This window comes from Felis catus, chromosome E3 (genome assembly GCF_018350175.1).
Source record: "Felis catus isolate Fca126 chromosome E3, F.catus_Fca126_mat1.0, whole genome shotgun sequence".
In the NCBI taxonomy this organism is placed as follows: Eukaryota; Metazoa; Chordata; class Mammalia; order Carnivora; family Felidae; genus Felis; species Felis catus.
Window position 1 is genome coordinate 8,542,742 of NC_058383.1, and position 18,693 is coordinate 8,561,434.

The following is an 18,693-nucleotide window of genomic DNA, read 5'->3' on the forward strand; positions in this document are numbered from 1 at the left end:
GTCACATGTCACATGGTGGGGCCGGGGCTCCCGGAGGTCACGGGGCAAGGTACATACGGCAGGACAGAGGGGGCATCCAGGCTTCCACCTCATGAATGCTCTTTTCAGAGCACCCTCGGGCTGGACCCGTGGCTTCGGGGGGAGGACACAGGTGTGGATGGCGGCAGTGTGGGGCGACAGAAGCCACACGCCAAGGCGTGTAGGTGGGAAAGGAAGCTGGCCCAGTGCCATCCCCGTCCCCCCACTCTCCTCCCAGGCATCCAGCCGCTCCTTCGTTTGAATTCGATCCCAGTGTTTGACCATTTGTTTACCTGCACGCTTAGTAACCACCCCGTCCGCCGGTGGACAGGAGTGAGAGTTCGACAAGTCTCCGGGCAACTGTTTTCCAAAAGGCTTCTTGATTTTCTAATAACTACCCCTCCTTCAACTCGAGACTGGGGCAGCCAGTTTGGAGACCCGTGAGTTAAGGCTTCAAGGGTAAAATACGGAAGCTGGGCTCACACACCTGTCGGGGCCATAAGGTTCTCCGAGGCACCATTCCCTGAGAGCTGCCTTTGCTTCCTTCCTTTGTCCTGGCATGAGGACCTGCCCGGCCGTTGTCAGTGTCAGCCACCAGGTCCCTCCCAGGGTCCAAAACAAGCCTCCTCACTTGTCCCAGGGCTTGGCCAAGCCAGGGCCGAGTGCAAAGCTGAGATACAGGCTGTCCCGGGTGATGGTGTTGAAGCTCCGGTCGGCGCCAGCCGTCATGGGGAAGCTGAGCCTCCGTGCGGCTCTGGTGAGACTCAAGTTCTAGCATCTTTCTTACATCGGGTCTGCAGATGCGCCCCATGCGTCCGTCCATTGCTTCACGTATCAGTTCGTTGCATTTAAGCAGTTACGTAAAAACGTAATTTGTTTTGGGGACTGGCTGGCTCGGTTGGTTGAGCGTCCGAGTTTGGCTCAGGTCATGATCTCACAGTTCGTGAGTTCAAGCCCCGCGTCGGGCTCTGTGCTGATACCTCGGAGCCTGGAGCCTGCTTCGGATTCTGTGTCTCCCTCTCTCTGCCCCTCCCCCACTCACACTGTTTCTCTCTCTCTCTCTCTCTCTCTCTCTCTCTCAAAAATAAATAAAAAACGTTAAAAAAAGTTTTTAAATCTAGTAATAAAGCGGGGCGCCTGGGTGGCTCAGTCAATTAAGTGACCGACTCATTTCGGCTCAGGTCATGATCTCACAGTTCATGAGGTCGAGCCCCGCATCAGGCTCTGCACTGACGGCTTGGGATTCTCTCTCTCTCCCTTGCTCTCTGCCCCTCCCCCACTGCTCGCTTGCACGCGTGCTCTCTCTCTCTCTCTCTCTCTCCCCCCCCAAAAATTAAATAAATAAATACACTTCAAATTTAGTGATACAGTAACTAACACTTTTATGGGTCGAATATTGTTGGATGCGGGTTCCGACAAAGCAGGGAAAATTCCTCCATCTGAACTTGCATGATCTCCCCGCACCCCAACACCCACACACACTGCCCCCATGCCAGCATCTTTATTCTCTGAAGGAAAGGGGTTTTTGTTTTGTTTTTAGTTTGAACCCCCCCCCCCGCCCCCTCCCCCTGAGATTCGTCTCTGGCGAGTTTCCTTTGCTGTCTACCAAATGGTTTTGAAATAGTCATCATTTCTCTGAGATGCTAAAGATTGCTTTTACTTCAGAAGGCAATGAAAACATGTCTACAGTTTCACTTTGAAGCTCGTCGGGGAAGAAAAAAACCCCTATAACATTTAGCACGTGTAAAGGAATTCTCAATTCATGGGCCACCTGTGTGTCTGATAATCGCTTAATGCTGCTTCCCCGGTTTCAATAATCTTTGCAAGCCGCTCAAATCGCGGCAGATAAAGCCTGCTGACGCGCGGCCCGATGTGACTGGAGCGAACCACTCCGTGTCCCCGATACTGCCTCGCTGCTCTGGTTACATGTGTTTGGGGCGATCGCCAGTCTTGCGACAGATGCATGGGTGGCGCGGAACAAGGAACGGAGCGTCGTGGAAGCGCGTCCACGGGTTTTTGCGTTTTTCTGCAGAGGCCTTGGCATCACAGAGCACAACCGATGGGCACGCCAATGCTCCTGAACACCCCCACGTTTCCCGCGTTTGCGTGGCGGATTTGGTCGCCCGTGTTAGGAACCCCACTTTGATTTGCTGCAGGCAAATCTTTAGGGACCATATGTGAGTTGGCCCCCGGTCATCTTTTTCGATACCAGCGAAATCCAGGCACCTCTGTGACTGACCCCGCGATCGAGACCTTTCCCACCTGCACGTCCGGGGCTCCTTCTCTGCCCGACCGGCGGTCCTGTCGCATGTTAGCCAATCGGGGAACATCGATTTCATCTGCTGTGCCCTGGAACGTTTCAGCGTTTATTTTTTTCTGGCGATTTCCTTTTGAATCTGCTGACTTCTTTAGGCGCCGATGAATTCATGAGATAGACTGGCTGGCTTTCTCTCTCTCCCTCCGAACTGCCTTTATTCACGGATGAAATACACTTGTCACGACTTCTTCACGATAAACACTGTTTTCCAAGGGATAAAATACATTTAACTCTGGATTTCCGGAATGTTCTGGTTGCCTCAAGCTGTTAGGAGTGAGCAGATACTAATTTGTTAGTGACAGTTTCACCGGGAAATCGATGTTTTCTCCCCCCGTCCCTGCCCCAACTGCAATGATTTCAGGAGCATTTGACACCTTTCGTGTTTTCAGACTTTTCACGGAGATTTTTTTTTTTCTCCCCAAACAGAAACTCCCTGGACTACGGGACTGATCCTCCTCTGCGGGTGCATCGTGTTGGCAAACCATCGGTACAAGAAATGAGGGGATCATGTTTTACAACCTCCTTCCCTACTCCCCTTGCAAATCTGAACATTAGGAGTCCTCATCATTTCCAGACGGGCCTTAAACTCCTCATATGTTAAAAACAGATTTTGCGGTGGTTCCTGGGCGGCTCAGTCGGTTAAGTGTCCAGCTCTTGACGTAGGCTCAGGTCATGATCTCACAGTTCACGAGTTTGGGCCCCACATCGGGCTCTGTGCTGACAGCTCGGAGCCTGCTTGGGATTCTCTCTCCCTCTCTCTGCTTCTCCCCTCCCTCTCAAAATGAATAAATAAACTTTAAAAAATACATTCTGGGGCGCCTGGGTGGCTCACGTGGTTGAGCCTCCAACTCTTGATTTGGGCTCAGGTCACGATCTCACAGTCGTGGGACTGAGCCCCACGTCAGGCTCCACGCTCAGATTGCTTAAGATTCTCTCTCTCTCTCTGCCCGTCTCCTCTGTTTGCACTTTCTCTCTTAAAAAAAACAATTAGTTTATTCATCCCACATTTCAAACCATAATACTTTCTCCCTATATATTGGCATCATTTGTATACAGATTATTCGGTAATAAGGAAACACCAGGAGTGCTGGATTGCACCAGGTCGACTCAGCACAGAGCCCGACTCGGGCTCAAACTCACGAACCGCGAGATCACGACCGGAGCCCAAGTCAGCATCTTAACCAACTGAGCCACCCAGGCGCCCCTGATTCCCTGGCTCTTTGACTTTTCTGTCACATTTCCGATGGTTCAAGTAGTTTCTTCGCCCTCTGTCTTTGGGAGGTTGGGATGCCTCCGTTCATCCTCTGACTCCTTGGACCCTTCCGTGCTGGGCCTGCAGCTGGGCTCTGGGCACGTAAATGAACCACTCATCACATCACAGCTGGGAAGCTCCTAGCACCCAGGGCAAGACAGGTATAGACAATTCTTTTTTTTTTTTTAAGTTTATTTATTTTGAGAGAGAGAGAGTGCAGGCAGAGAGAGAGAGAGAGAGAGAGAGAGAGAGAATCCCAAGCAGGCTCCGCACCACCCCGACTCGGGGCTCGAACCCACAAACTGTGAGATCGTGACCTGAGCTGAAATCAAGAGTCGAACGCTTGAGCGACTAAGCCGTCCAGACGCCCACAGACGTAGACGGTTCTAAACTGCTTTTCTCTGCAACCTTTCTTGAAACCAGTTGTGGGGGGGTTTCACCCCACACCAACCGATCCTCTGACTTCGGCCTCCTACGATTCAGTTCAATTCTGATACTAACTCCCTGGAGTTACCAACCCGGCTCAAGGGCTCTGTCCCTCAAGACTGCCCCCCACTTCAGACGTCAGGCGCAAGTATTAGGCGCCCAAAGTGCCCACGCTTCTGTCTGACGTGGCTGCAAAGTCACAGGTTACTATGACCCCCTCCTTAGACTTGGCAATTTGTTAGAACGGCTCACAGAACTCAGGGAAACACTGTTACCAGTTTACTCTAAACAATATTACAAAGGGTACAAACGAACAGCCAAATGAAGAGACACATAGGGCGAGGGGGTATGGGGTGGGGGGAGGGGTGGAGCTTCTACACCCCCTCCAGGTGCGCCACCCCCTAGCACCTGGTTATGGTCACCAACCTAGAAGCACCCTGAACGCGGCCGTTTAGGAGAGTTTTCTGGAGATTCTATTATCCCAGGCATGATTGGTTAAGTCATTGGCCATTGGTGATTAATTCAATCCCCAGCCCCTCTCCCTTCCCAGGTCGGGGGGTGGGGGGAATGAAAGTCCCAACCAACCTGATTCTGGCCCGCAGAGCTCCCGCAAATGGGTGTGCGCGGCAGGTGAGGACGGGGTCTTCCTCGGGACCTCTGGCCACCTTTGCGGGGAGGCAGGCTGTCAACTGGCACCAGTACAGAGTACCCCCGGCCCCCCAGCCCCCAAGCTTTGTTGGCTCCGTGATGGGGACATATAACAAGGACGGCCCGGGCCCCAGCTGGGACACACGGCGGCAGGGTCTCCGGCCTGTCTGCGCCTAGGCCACCTGCCTGAGCCCAGATCCTACGCACCCAAGTGTGAGAAAAGGAGGGTGCCATTCCCCGGGGAGCCACACCCCCTAGTCCCGCATTTCGGGGCCGCGATGTTGAGCTCAGCGATCCCGATGGCCGCCTCGGAATGGCGAAGACGGCTCGGTTGTGACCTTGGGCGCCGGCCAGTGGCCTCGCCAGGGAGAGTGTTCCTTGTGGGGCCAGGCTCACCTCCACTCGAGTCAATCCACAGGGAGGGAGGAAAGCAAACCCAGCGTCTGGATTCTGCGGGCGGTTGGGTTCCTCATCCACTTCCTTCTCCATTTACTGTGCTCCTAGCCTGCTCCTCCCCTCCGTCCTCCCCACACTGCCTGGGGATCCTCACCTTCCTTTCCTAGGCTCCTCTGCCTCCAGCCTCTGCCCCTCCCGTCCGTACGCCAAACTGCTGCCTGGGCAGTGGTCCGTCATGCAATTTGCTCTCATTCTCTCCCATCTCAGTCCTTCAATGACTCCCCACTGCCTACAGGGAGATGTCCAAACTCATCAGCCCAGCGTCTGGGACCTCTCAACATTCTGAAAAACTTTCCTTGTCTCTGCTCCCATTTATACCCCACCCCCTACCCACCAGCCTCTCGACGTTTCACGTTTCGGCATCGCCCGTGTAGGGTGGGATAGTAGCGAGGACCTTGGCTCTGGAGTCCAGCCGCGGGGCTGCGGATCCTGGCAATGTCAAGTACAAGTCTTTCGGTGCGTGAATTTGAGCAAGTTGCTGAACTTCACTCCACCTTGACGGCCATACCTGAAAAGTGAGGATAATAACGATTCCTACCTCATGGGGTTGCAGCAAGGGCACAAATATCTAACAAATATCCACTATTTGCTAGTTTCCACCCACATGCCTTCCAGGATGCTCACTTTGTGAACTCCTATTCATCCTTCAAAACAAAACGCAGCTTCGGGGCGCCTGGGTGGCTCCGTCGGTTGAGCGTCCGACTTCGGCTCAGGTCATGATCTCACGGTTCGTGAGTTCGAGCCCCACCTCGGGCTCTGTACTGACAGCTCGGAGCCTGGAGCCCGCTTCGGATTCTGTGTCTCCCTTTCTCTCTGCCCCTCCTCTGCTCGCACTCTGTCTGTCTGTCTCTCTCTCTCCAAAAAATAAATAAACGTTAAAAAAAAGTAAAAGAAAATAAAAAAAACCAAATGTAGTTTCAAAGTCCAGCTGTGACCCCTCTAGGACAGATACTCCCTCTTCTGTGTTTCGAGCACCTCTTGGGCTCCCCTGCATCCCAGCAAATGTCACAGTGAGCCCTGGGTCTCTGCTTATCTGCCTCCCCAACTAACTGGGTCGTATTTACCCTTCCCCAGAGCCCACAGGGCCAGTTTGATGAAGAAATGAATAAAATTTCTGAAATGGCGAAGGGAAGAGATTTTCACCCGGTGTCGTCTTTGAGAATAAACACTAAAGACCACATTATAAAGGAAAAGCCTGAACTCTATCTATGAAGTGTTTTGTTTTTTTTTTTAATGTCTTTTTAAAAAAGTTTTTATTGGGGCGCCTGGGTGGCTCAGTCGGTTAAGCGGCTGACTTCGGCTCAGGTCATGATCTCGTGGTCCGTGAGTTCGAGCCCCGCATCGGGCTCTGTGCTGACAGCTCAGAGCCTGGAGCCTGTTTCAGATTCTGTGTCTCCCTCTCTCTGACCCTCCCCCGTTCATGCTCTGTTTCTCTCTGTCTCAAAAATAAACAAAAAACGTTAAAAAAAAATTTTAATAAAAAAAAGTTTTTATTTATTTTGAGAGAGAGAGAGAGAATGAGCTCAGGAGGGTCAGAGAGAGAGGGAGAGAGAGAATCCCAAGCAGGCTCTGCACTGTCAGGGCAGAACCCGGTGCAGGGCTCAAACTCATGAACCATGAGGATATGACCTGAGCTGAAACCAAGAGTCAGACACTTAATCAACTGAGCCACTCAGGTGCCCCTGTGCAGTCTTTATTAAAGCCATAAAAGACTGGTCATGTTTCCCCTTTCAAAAAGAAAAAATGTGAATAAAAATAAAAATAAAAATAAAAGGTTGGGAAACATACATACCAGAGAGATAATAAAATAGAAAAAACCCTTTTTTTGTTTAATTAGGCATTACGACCAGGTATCTATGGAAACAGATGAATATTCACATTCCAGGTAGACAAGCATCTATTCATTTAACGATGCGTAAACAACAGGAAAGTTGGGGCCTCAGAAATTAACACTGGTCCCTTCAGTAAGTGTTTCTTGACCGTGAAGGATATGATAAGAAAACAAGATTCAATCCCTGCCTTCAAAGGCACCATAGGTTGGTGGCTCAGTCAGTTAAGCGTCCGACTTCGGTTCAGGTCATGGTCTCACAGTTCTTGAGTTCGAGCCCCGGGTCGGGCTCTGGGCTGACAGCTCAGAGCCTGGAGCCTGCTTCGGATTCTGTGTCTCCTCTCTCTCCCCCTCTCTTGGTCTCTCTTTCTCTCTCTCTCTCTCAAAAATAAATAAACACTGAAAAAAAAAATTAAAGGCACCGTAGGTCAACAGTCAAATCCAGCCCACCTTGTTCTGATGGGAAAGCGCATGGGGTCAAGGGAGGGTATACCACTCCCTTGGTTGGCACACGAGTGGGAAAGACCTATGTAAGAGCAAAGGCCTTGAGAACGTTGGCTGCAGATGATGGATATCAACAGCAAAAGGGAACTTTGGGGGGGTTATAGAAAGTTCTAGAACTCAGAGGGAGAAAGTTCTAGAACCTGATGGGGGTGATGGTTACATGAGTGTGTACAAGTAGCAAAATGAACTTAAAATGGGTACATTTTATTGTATGAAACGTACACCTTAAAAAAAAAAAAAAAAAGCCCAGGAGAAGAAGAGAATGATGGTAGTGTTTGTCGGTGCCCCGGGGAATATAGGATAAGGGGCAGGGGAGGGTGTGGAAGGGAAGACTCTGAACCCTGTCTTTGATATGTTGCATTTCAAATGTCTGTGGTTTTCTACTCAAAGAGGGGTCCCTATACCTGCAGCTTGAGTGACAGATTCTCTCCTGGACCAAAGTTTATTCGGAGTCTCCTAACTCTTTTTCAACTAGGCCCTCACTTTTAGCCTGCCATGTTTGTTTCTGCATTGTCCAATTTTGTTAATGCTTTATTTATTTTTGAGAGAGAGCGAGGGAGAGAATGAGTGGCAAAGGGGCAGAGACAGAAGGAGACACGGAATCCGGAGCAGGCTCCGGCCTCCGAGCTGTCAGCACAGAGCCCGACGCGGGGCTCGAACTCACGAACCGCGAGATCACGACCCGAGCCGAAGTTGAACGCTGAACTGACTGAGCCATCTGGGCGCTGTTCAATTCTAACAAGAATCCTGCTGAGTCAGTTTAACCAGAATCCCCCATTCTCCATATCTGATCACCCTCGGTATCTGACTAAATTCCTCACCCCCTTCCGCCCTCCCCCGGGATGGTGACACCCTGGCCTGCCTTTGGCAAGAATCCTGTTAGGGTCAGTTTAGCCACAATCCCCCTTACCCCTGGTGCTTCCCGTGAGTAATTTTCTATCACAAACCCCACCCTGCTTCTTGGCTCTGGGTCCCCACTTCTCATTGTCATCGGAGGTGACCCAAACCTCCCTCCCCGACTGCAAGACCCCATTGCGGTGGTCCCAAGACCTAGCGTGACAGTCCATTGCCTCCCCTTGAATAAAGCCTTGCTTACCAGCTTTAACAAGTGTCATTGGATAATGTTTTCTTAAACACTGGGAGCTAGAGATGCGGGGGTCTCTGGTGTCAGATCGCCAGTGCCCCGACCTACTGCACCAGGGCGCTGATGTTAACGAGTTCCCCTGCCCATGAGTCCTGCGCACGTTAGGTTTGAAAAGCACCGATTTAAGGGGCCTGGAATGGCTCCTTGCAGTAAAAGGCACACAGTTGTGACAACTTAAGGCTGCAGAAAGGCAAAGGGACGGACAGAGTGGCAGGCCGATGCGGGGCACCCCGGCCATCAGACGGCAGCCTGGTCCAAAGGGCGAAAGGAGAGTAAGAAGTCCAGGGGCCCCGATTTGGGTCCCGGGTCATTCTCCTAGTGAAAACCAACCAGGCCACAGGATCATCAAATTCACCAAGGGCTCTCCACATGCACGGTCTTACTTGAGTCTGGCTTAAACCTACAGGTGGAGCCCAGCAAGTTCAGAATGAGCTGTTTCTCAGCTTTCTAGAAGAAGAAGCTTCAGCTCAGAGAGCAGGGGACTTCCCCCTAAAAGCCCCATCCAGGTGGCCTGACACTTGGCCGCCAAAGGCCCCCTCGTTAGAGCTGAGAGGCTGGGCTCGGGGGGTCTTCTCTGGCAACTTACGAGAACACCCCGGGAGGAGGTGGCCGGCCCCCAAGGAGAGGGCCTCCTTGGAATAAGTCCTTGCTTGCCCTGGTGCCTCGCTACGGGCTGGCTGGTTTTCAAGGACTATCAGGCCAGCTCCCCGCAACGCCCACCCAGACCGAGAGGTCTCTCGGGTAACAAGCCCGATCTGAGCAAACTGCACAGATAGCTGTGCCTGTCACCTGGACGGGTAGAGTTTTACCTGGCCACCAGTGCCCGCAGCAACTGAAACCGGGCAGACCGAGGGGCTTAGAGTCTAAGGGGCCACAGGGCATCTCTCTGCCACTGCTAAGCCCCTTCTGTGTGGGCCGTCTCCCAACTCTCCACTCCACCCTTATCCCCACACCGTGGGCCCGTTTTCTGGTTGCCAGATTTCAAGGTCACCCATGTTAGAACCCAACCCTTGGAGCTCAGGCCGATCCTTCGTTATGCAGAGAGAGAAATAGAGCCCAGGGAGGGAAAAAATGTTATCTGTGTCACATAGCAAGCCGGGGGCAGGGCCAGCTCAACATCGATCGAAGCTTGCCCTTTTCGGGGCTTTGGTCTGCTTGTGTGCCCCAACCTGGGCAAAGCCAGAGCCTTGCCCTGCCTCAGGGCCCTTGCACCTGCTGTCCCTCTGTCTGGGAGACTCGTCCTCTCAACATCCCCAGGGCTTATCTTCTTAGGACAAGCAGGTCTCTGCTTACCAGTCAGCTCTTCAGAGGCCCTCCCCGCACACCCCGTTTGTAAAGCAGCACCCCTCAGTTCTTCACAGCTCTGAACATCCCCAGATATTCTGTTCTTTATTAATTGTTTTCTTTTGTTTACTCCCTGTCTTCCCGGGCCTGAATATAAGAGCCAGAGTGGCGGGGACTCTGTTTTGTTAATTACTGCATCCCCAGTGCCCAGACAGTCCTTGGCATTTAAGAGGTGCCCGTGAAATGAATGGATTGGACCGATGCTATCAGGGTCTCGGGGCAGTGAGGAAATTTCTCACTGGACGCCTGTGAGCACATCCTGATTTCCACCGTCCAGCCCCTGGCGTGGTTGGCCTTATGCCACTCTGCTGGGCGGGGGTTGCATGAGGAAGATGGGGGCTTCCTCTTCATCTAGCCCTTCCCTGGCCAATCCTTCCCTTCCTCACGCCGCCCTCGCCCCCAGCACTACCGCCATCCATCCCCTGGGCCCTTTCCCTCCTCTGAGAATGGTCTCTCCCGTCCCCCCACCCCGGCCCCCCCCCCGCCCCCCGGAAATGGCAGACAGTTTGTGATTCTGTCTCGCAGCCTAGTTCAGCCTCATGCCCACCTGTGGAGGCGGACACAATTACGCTCAGAATCCAAGACCCAGAAAGGTTAAGCAACTTCCCTGAGGCCACACAGCTAGTAAAGGAGCTCAGCGGAGACTCAAAACCTAACTCTCCTGAACCTGAGCTCTGCGGTCTGTCCTCCGGGGTCCGGCAGGGACGGAAAAACTGCCAACACTGCATCGCCACCGGGGTGAGAGACAGGGGAGCGCCTAGCAAGGAGTTGGCGCTCCGTGAGGACCTGAGAACCCAGACAGGGCTCTGCTGCTGGAGTCTGTTGTCTTGGAATGTTGTCTGACAGGTCAGGCAACACTTTTCCGTCCTTTCTTTTAGAACACCCACCAGGAGCATGAGGGACCCAGGGAAGTACTTACTGGGCAGGAGGCTGGGAGCTCACACCGGGAGGGCTGCTGTCCTGGGCCCTTCGGGGCCGCCCGGCTGACAGTGTCAGACAACTGATTACCCCGTCACATTTCCCAGCAGCTCCCGTGGGGAAAAATGCTCTTCCTTACATTGAACTGAAACCCTGCTTCCTGGAAGCTCTGCCTGTGGGCCCTTTGTGACCTCAAAGAACCATCTTTCTTTCAGGGGAGGGAGGGTCTCCGGCCCCACCAAGTTTTCCCCCCAGGAAAATGATTGTGGGCTCCCTTACCGTTCCACACACGACAGAGCTCCCTCATCGGCCTGCTTCTTCTTTCAAAGCACTCAGTTCTGGAGAACAGAACGGTCACCTCCCTTTTTATGGGATACTAGGCCTCTAGTAATGCAGCCCAAATTCCCATTTGCGCTTCAGGTGGCCATCTCCTAAACCATGAAAGGTGTGAGCTGAATTTGAGGAACGACAGGATCGTAATCCAGTATCCAACACAGTGGTGCCTGGAAGTCACCCTCAAATGTACACAGAAAATAGAGAGTGTGGTATGGCCAAAGCTGTGGAGTCAAAAACAATCATGGCCTGTTTGGAGACAAAATGGGTCTGGCTGAGCCAAGGGGTCATGATGGGAGACCCGGGCTGAACTGGGGAGTTGGGACAGCTCATGTAAAGCCTTGAATGACAGGTTCAGAGCTTTGGATTCCTTGCAGGCCTAGAGACATGACTGAAGGTTTGTGAGCTGGCCCTTGATTCAGAAAGTTTAGGGGGTGGACCGGGGATGGGGAGGGGAGGAAGGGAACCCACACTGGTTGGCCACCCTGCCATCCGAGTGGGAGGTGAGAAAGTACAGAACGTCACCCAGAGAAGGTAATAAATGATGATCTGCATCTCCCCTCATCCGTGGGTGAGAAAGCAGGGCCCAGAGAGGGAAAGTGATTTGGCCAAGGTCACACAGCTATCAAGGAACAGAGCCTGGGCCAGACTTGATTTTGTTGTTGTTGTTTCACTTCCAACAAGATGTCCTTCTATTACACCAAGTCCTCTCAGGGGGCGACTCGGATCTCGGTACCCGGCAGGTGTTGAAAAATAAACGCGGGCTCGGTGTGATGTGTCACCTGGCTTGGGTTGGTGGTGAAAAGGAGGCATTACGGAACGAGCAGCGATGAGAAGTGCTCGGGACAGGGTTCCACTCGTCCGATACAGGGTGAGCTCATTTCAGAGATTCTCTTTCAAGGATCAACCTGCTGGGAACCCCTACAGATCCGAATGACTTCAGAGACCTCCCTGGTCCCCAAGGCCAGGGTGTGGGCACACAAGGGACATCCGCCTGACCTCTTCCGGAGGCAGGCACCACACAAATCCCTGGAGTACCTGCAGAGGGACGCCCCAGGACGCCCGCGATCCTCCCTCCAACGGTGGGGGACCCAGCTCGGGAGAACGGACTTCTCAGCCCCCTGCCAGCTAGACCCAGTGGGCTCTCGGGGCGACTTGAGCTAATCGTTTACCCTCTTTGTGTCTTGGCTTTCTCATCTGCGAAATGGGGATGATGATACTTACCTACCTCATCGCCGAGTTATGGGAATTAATTAATGTTTATAAAGGACCTGGAGGTCCACAGATGAAAGGCGCTATAGAACTACAAAGTATCATTACTGTAATTACATTACACTATTATATCTCAGGCCAAGGGTTTTCTGCAGCTGCACTTATTACTGAGAATGGGCGATGGGGTGCAGATAAAACCCAATCTCCCCCAACCATCGCTCCAAACCCCAACCAAACTGCATCCAGATCTAAATTCCGGGAGATTCCATCAAGCTTGGAAAACATGACAAGCGTCTCCAGCCTCAGAACTGCCCCAGGGCCAGAGAGACAATGAGAAAGACTGTCTCCTGAGTCTCCTCCTGAGAGCAACCGTTTTTTTTGGAGGGGAGGGTGGTCTTAGGAGATCAAGGGATCTTCTGAATTCATACAGACACTGCTCCCCACTGCATAGACCCTGAGTCATCTGGCCATGCTCTCTCTTTCTGGGGCCCCTCTCTGGGTTAAACTGGGACCCCTTGTGGGATCCCTTCCCACAGTTTTCCTGGCCCCAAGTCAGACCCCACTTCCAGACCAAAAAAAAAAAAAAAAAAAAAAAAAAGGCGGCTGCCCACATTTATTGAACGTCCAGCAATTCCTGCATTCAGCCATCATCACCCATTTCTCAATTCCCCAGCCTGGCCAGGTAGGCGAAAGCTAGATCAGAAAGAAATATAATTACCTTTTTATGAGCTTATGACATGGTTGCACCCTCCCCGGCTGCCAGCTTGCCCAGTCACTCACAAATGATGATATACATACTATAAATTATATCATTATCGACCTATAATTACAGGCAACATATATACGAATCCCCCTGAAGGAACTGAGGCTCCGAGATTACGTCCCTTCGCCCCTCGATCCCCTGGGAAAAAGCCCTCTGCCAAGGAGGGGAGTTAACCTATTTCCAAATCTCAGGGACGCTCGGTTAAAACAACAGAGACGCCCCCTGCCATGTTCATGCACACACCCCCGGGCTTCCCCAGAACATATCAGCTCTCCCCACGGAAGGCACCAAGCCTGAGATGTTGGCGTGAACAAATCTGGACATGTGAGGGCAAACTCTCAGGGGGAGACTGAGAACAGAAGCGCCCTGGCACGGAGCTCCAGGGGGAAGGGCTGGTATCCAGACAGCAGGCGCAGACCCTGGGACACTCCAGCCGGGTGGCCGGGAGCCCTGTGGCTCCCCTCGGGCACCCTCGGTGGACACCCTCAAGGACACCTCTGCCTCCCAGGACTAGCCGAGCATTGGTGCCCTCAGAGACGTCCTCACTCCACTGGGGTGATTCCCAGAGCCTGGCAGCGGTCTGGTAACCCCTATACCCCCGCACTGTTCTGTCCTGCAGAGTGGTGGCGGGGCGAGGGGTGGGGGCCTGGCCTGCCTGAGGCGGGCTGTGGACCCTTCCCGCCACTGGGCCGATGGCAGGGAGCTGTGAGTCACGGCCCAGCTCAGCTCCTCCCGGGGACCCCTGGGCGGGAGGGAGATGGGAAAAGCTGGGCCGCACCCCAGTTCTGCTCTGGGTCCCCGGGCCAGGCACCACCCCTCTCTTCCTTGCTTGCTTCCTTCTGTGGGCCTCCGGGGCCAGCCTCTGGGGAGAGTCACATAAAGGGCACAGGTCTGTCCTGAGGGAGCTCGGAGGGAGAGGTCCGTGGCCAAAGGAGGGCCTGTCGTGAAATACATGTGAAACACATGTGTCCAGGCAGAGTACCTGGACAGGGCAGGTGGGACAGGACCGGTCAGGGAAGGCAGAAGCTGGGCTTTAAGGGATCAGTAGAGAATTTCCAGGTGGGCATACAGGGGAGGGAGATTTTTTTTTTTTTAATATTTATTTATTTTGAGAGAGAGAGAGAGAGCATGAGCGGGGAATGGGCAGAGAGAGGAAGAGACTGAGAATCCGAAGCAGGCTCTGCGTTGATATCGGGGCTCGAACTCACAACCGGCGCAATCATGACCTGAGCCGAAACTGAGAGTCGGACGCTTAACCGAACCAGCCCCCAGCCCCCCGCCCCCCCACCCCCCACCCCCCAGCGAGGAGCCAGGGACAGCAGGGGCTTTGCCCCCGCGTCAGGAGCGCGAGGCTCACGGCAACCAGGAGCCTCCTCCATCTGGATGGCAGGCGACCCCAACTGTAGCTCGTCCTTGAATCACATCTTGTAAAAAATCATTTGCACATTTGAATTCAAAGCCCCTCAAAACAGTATAAACACCACCATTCCGAGTACCATAAAAACCACGTTGAGCATTTATGGAAACTAAAACATGTGTATTAACATATGGCAAAAATTTCACTTACTGCATCTTTTTAGCATTGGACTGATGCATGAGGCATCTGCGCTAAAAGCGTTTGAATGGAAGCTTCAGAAAAGAGCAGAACGCGAAAAAGGCTGTCGGCAAGGCTGGGCTGTTGGCAGGCTGCAGGGAAGCCCGAGGACCCGTCCCCGGCGAGGGCCGGGGGGCTTTGGCAGAGAGGCAGGGGGCTGCCCACCAAAGGGCGCGGCGGGCGTGAACATGCAGCCCACCCCGCTCCCCCGAGCCCCCCCCCTGCCCAGTCGAGGCTCTCCCCCTCCTGCCCCCTCCCCCCTCTTTCTCCTCCCCCATTTCCCTCTCCTCCCACCGCCTCAGACGGCAGACGGGTCTCAGGGGAGAGGGCGGTCGGCCTTGGAAACAGGACAGGAAAGCTGTCCCGGGTCTCTTCTCTCACCTCAGGTCCGGGCACCCACGGACCCGACGGCGATGGGGGCCCCAGGGCAGGGCTTTCATGAAGTTCGACCCAGAGCCGGGAGCCCCGTGCCTCTTCCAGGTGGCTGCAGTCTCCGTGGCTGCCCTGTCCCAAAGGCCGGGCGGGAACGTTCCTCTTGTCCAGGGTTCTAAGGCCCACGGGGTCCCGTTCACCAGGCTCAGCCCCTCATGCCGGGCTTTGTTTCCAGCTATGGCACATGCGGGTCAGAATGCCAAGGCCCCCACACCCCCCAACACGCTGACGGTCCGTCGGGCCTGAACAGCCCCCTCCACACCAGCTCCGGCCTCACCCTGGCAACGGGGTGGTGGGGGGGCACCCGTAGCAGGCTCGCAGATGGACCTCTGACCTGATTCCTCGGGGTAGCCTGTGGGCAGGGGTGTGACGGTCGCTCTGAATTGCTTAGAAAGAAGAAGCCAGCCTTGTACGTATCTCCTGGTCCAGGTTGAGTTAGGGCTTTGATGCGACCATTTGTTAACTTTCTTCGACTTATTTTGCTACTATGTGTCTCGGAGAAGAGGCCAGGTGAACTTTCAACTTCTCTCTAAGTGGGAGACCGTCTCAAAGAGGGACACAGAGGGCCCGGCCGGGCAGCCGTGGAGCGTTGTTCGTTGGGGGCTTGGCCGCGGATTTGCGCTCCCAAGTACATGAACGTCAAGCACGGAGGTCCTGGAGCCTGGACACCAGAACGCCTGCAGATTTGGGCCTGGGCTGGCCCTCTGCCATCTGAGTGCCATCTCTCCTGATCCGAGGGGAGGGTTTAGGGGTGACAGCAACCTGGAGCACCATTACCGTTTCACCATGGTGCTAGCCGCCAGGAAAAGCCCTTCCAGTGTGGGCACCAACAGGCCCTTGGGTTTTTTGCCCAGGGCTGAGCACGTCTACCTCTCTTTCAGGCGACAAGATCACAGCCCGAGCCGGGGCAGCGTGGGGCAACCGCACCGGCTTGGAACTGGGAGCCTCCGTCGATTCTCCCCGATGGCAGCTCTCCACGTCCACCCTGCCGACCTGCTCCGCACGGGTGTCCTATTTGTCCACTGATGGGATGGACTGAGGACTTGTGGCAAGACCCCCACAGAGCATGGAGGTCCGGCCTTCCGGGTCAAGGCGGACATCCGTCCACCGCCCTCCTCCCCGTGAGACAGTCTTTAGCTGCACCCGGATGTGCAGCTTGTAAAGTGCCTTCATACACACGGCCACAGTTGAGATGCGCCCAACGCGGGAGAATTGAAGTGACCGGCCCAAGGCCGCATTGCTGACGAACCGAGGGGAAGCATCTAGAACTGCAGACATGGCGCCTGACCCCTTGGCCCATGGGCCCTTCTATCCCCAGGACGACTCCCAGGCAAGAAAGCTTGGCTGTCACCCCGGAAGTCTATCTCCAGAGAGTGGATCCCCCTTTCTTGCCCAGTGGGTGGTAGCCGGGTGCTTGCTAACTCCTCACCAGAAAGGGGCCTCTCAAGGGGCAGACTAATTGCCGGGGGCTCCGTCTCTTTAACTATCAGAACCTGATAGGAGACAAAATAATATCTGACTTTCCTTCCTCGCCTTGATAAAGATCAAAGCCCCGAGGGTAATGTCAAAGATCCCCGGTGCTTGCCCAGAACGAGAATCCTGGATTTGGAGGTGATGCCCCAGCCCTGGAGGGTCTCTGGTCAGGCAAAAGAGACACAGAGCTTCCCAGCTCACTTTCCCTTTCTCTCCTATTCGGAGACAGCGAGAGACAAAGCATAAACAGCTATAAGGAGATAAGACGATACCCTCTTGTTACCCTCCTGGTATTCTGACTTTCGGAGATGGCAGCCCAGGGCTTGCATTGGCAAAGAAAGTGGGGTAATTGATCTCTCTTACGACATCTTTCAGAATGTGCTCCTCCCTGCTTTAATTTCAGCCTCAAGGTGTGGACAGGCAGGCGGCTCTCCGGAAAAAAAAAAACACAACAACAACAAGAAAAACACACCCTCCCCGTTAACCAGTGTGCAAAATGGCTGCTGGCTTTTCTCACACCTACAAGCCAAGAGGGATCCCCGAGATTGTCCGGGGGCCCTTTCATCTGGATCTGTCCCAGCTTCTTTCTGCTGGATGACCTTCCAGAGTGTTCTGTCCTGAGTGGCCCTGGGAGAGCCATACTGTGGCCTCTGGAATAAAGGTCCAGAGACAAATGTGGGGAAAGGGCGAGACAGTTGTGATGTTTCTGGCATTCAGTGCCCGCTGCGACGGGAGGCTGAGGAGGAGAACTTTGGGTGACCTCACAGGATGCAGACACACAGGTGTCCAAGTGGAGTTTGGTCAGAGAACCGCGTTAGGCAACGGTGGGGCCTGGGGGGCCAGGATGTGCTTCCTGGGACACTCGCGGTGGGAAACAGGGTGCCTCACGGTGCCGAGGAGGGCCAGAGGACCTACTCAGGACATTCAGTCCACGCTCTCCCACTCTGTGGACACAAACGTGATGAGAACCTGACCCCACTGGCTGGGTGACCTCATGCCGTCAGTCCAGGTGTCTGGGTTCCGTGTCCCGCCCCATGGTGAGAGATGATCACTGACCTTCCAGAATCCCCGGAGGGCCCAAGAATGGTGACGGGCATGTAGGAGACTTGGGCACCGTAAAGCCCCCCTCAAAGGCCAGGAAGAAGCCAGGGTGAGTGGACGTGGGTCCAGACCGGGCGACGTTTCTGAAGTTGCCCTGCGAATCTGCCACTTTGAAGGAATCAGCATTCCTTCGGGAAGAGCCTGTCTTGGAACACGGCCGTTGAGAAGTGGACGGAGCCGTCACCTTTATAATTTTCAGAGGCCGAGAAGGCATCGCCTGCGCTGGCTGGCTGACGGTCACACAGAATTGCTGGGTCCTTCCCAAGCAGGCAATGACATCTGGTAACCCCATTGTCTGCTATCTGCGGGGAAGAAAGTGTTAGACTCAAGGGGCAGATGGAGTTTGCCTAGCGTGTCTGTTCTCTTCTCTGCTGCCTTTTCAACTCTTCTTGGGAAGCAACAAAATAGCAGCTGTTCATAATTTCATGAATAAAGAACTATGTAAATTTCAGCTATGAAAATGTGTCGCATCTCTTGTGGGCAGAAGTGAGGTATATGCTCCCGCTCCGTCTCGATTTCCATCTCGTGTGCATCTTGGAGTTTATCTAAACTGCATTCTCTGGGCAAACGCTCAGTCGCAGAATCAGTCCCGGCTAACTGATGACCGAAGTCGCCGCTACCCATCTCTGCTGGCCGGAGCGAGAGGCTGGCAGGCCAGGCCCCCGGTGCCTCTGAGCGAGGTGTCGGTCTCCGCGTGCCCCCTTTTACCGATCTGTAAAATGGGTGTGCTGACGCTTCTGTCTTTCGCGGAACGCTTGCACGGTAATTATGTATCTGTGAACTAACCTCCAGCAGCCTTTGGATGAGGAGGCCAAGCATGTTTACGGTTTTCTTCTGAATGCCTGCACAAGGCCAAACTTGCTGGCAGGGGATTCCACCTTGCCTGGGTCCAAACAGGTACATGCAACTCCGAAAGCTGCCTTCTGCCCC

General features: G+C 54.0%; 1 long non-coding RNA gene across 3 annotated transcripts; it reads right to left on the reverse strand.

The window, feature by feature from the left end:
• Positions 1–1,569: 1,569 nt before the first annotated feature.
• Positions 1,570–7,746, reverse strand: LOC102899729. Of its 3 annotated transcripts, XR_006591243.1 has the most exons (4): positions 7,396–7,746; positions 5,452–5,625; positions 4,599–4,678; positions 1,570–2,599 (listed from the first exon to the last, which is right to left on the reverse strand). It is a non-coding gene; the product is annotated as an uncharacterized LOC102899729 (long non-coding RNA). The 3 variants fall into 3 exon arrangements; XR_006591244.1 differs by lacking the exon at positions 4,599–4,678 and having other exon boundaries at positions 7,396–7,736; XR_006591245.1 differs by lacking the exon at positions 4,599–4,678 and having other exon boundaries at positions 5,512–5,625; positions 7,396–7,731.
• Between the last annotated feature and the right edge of the window lie 10,947 nt (positions 7,747–18,693).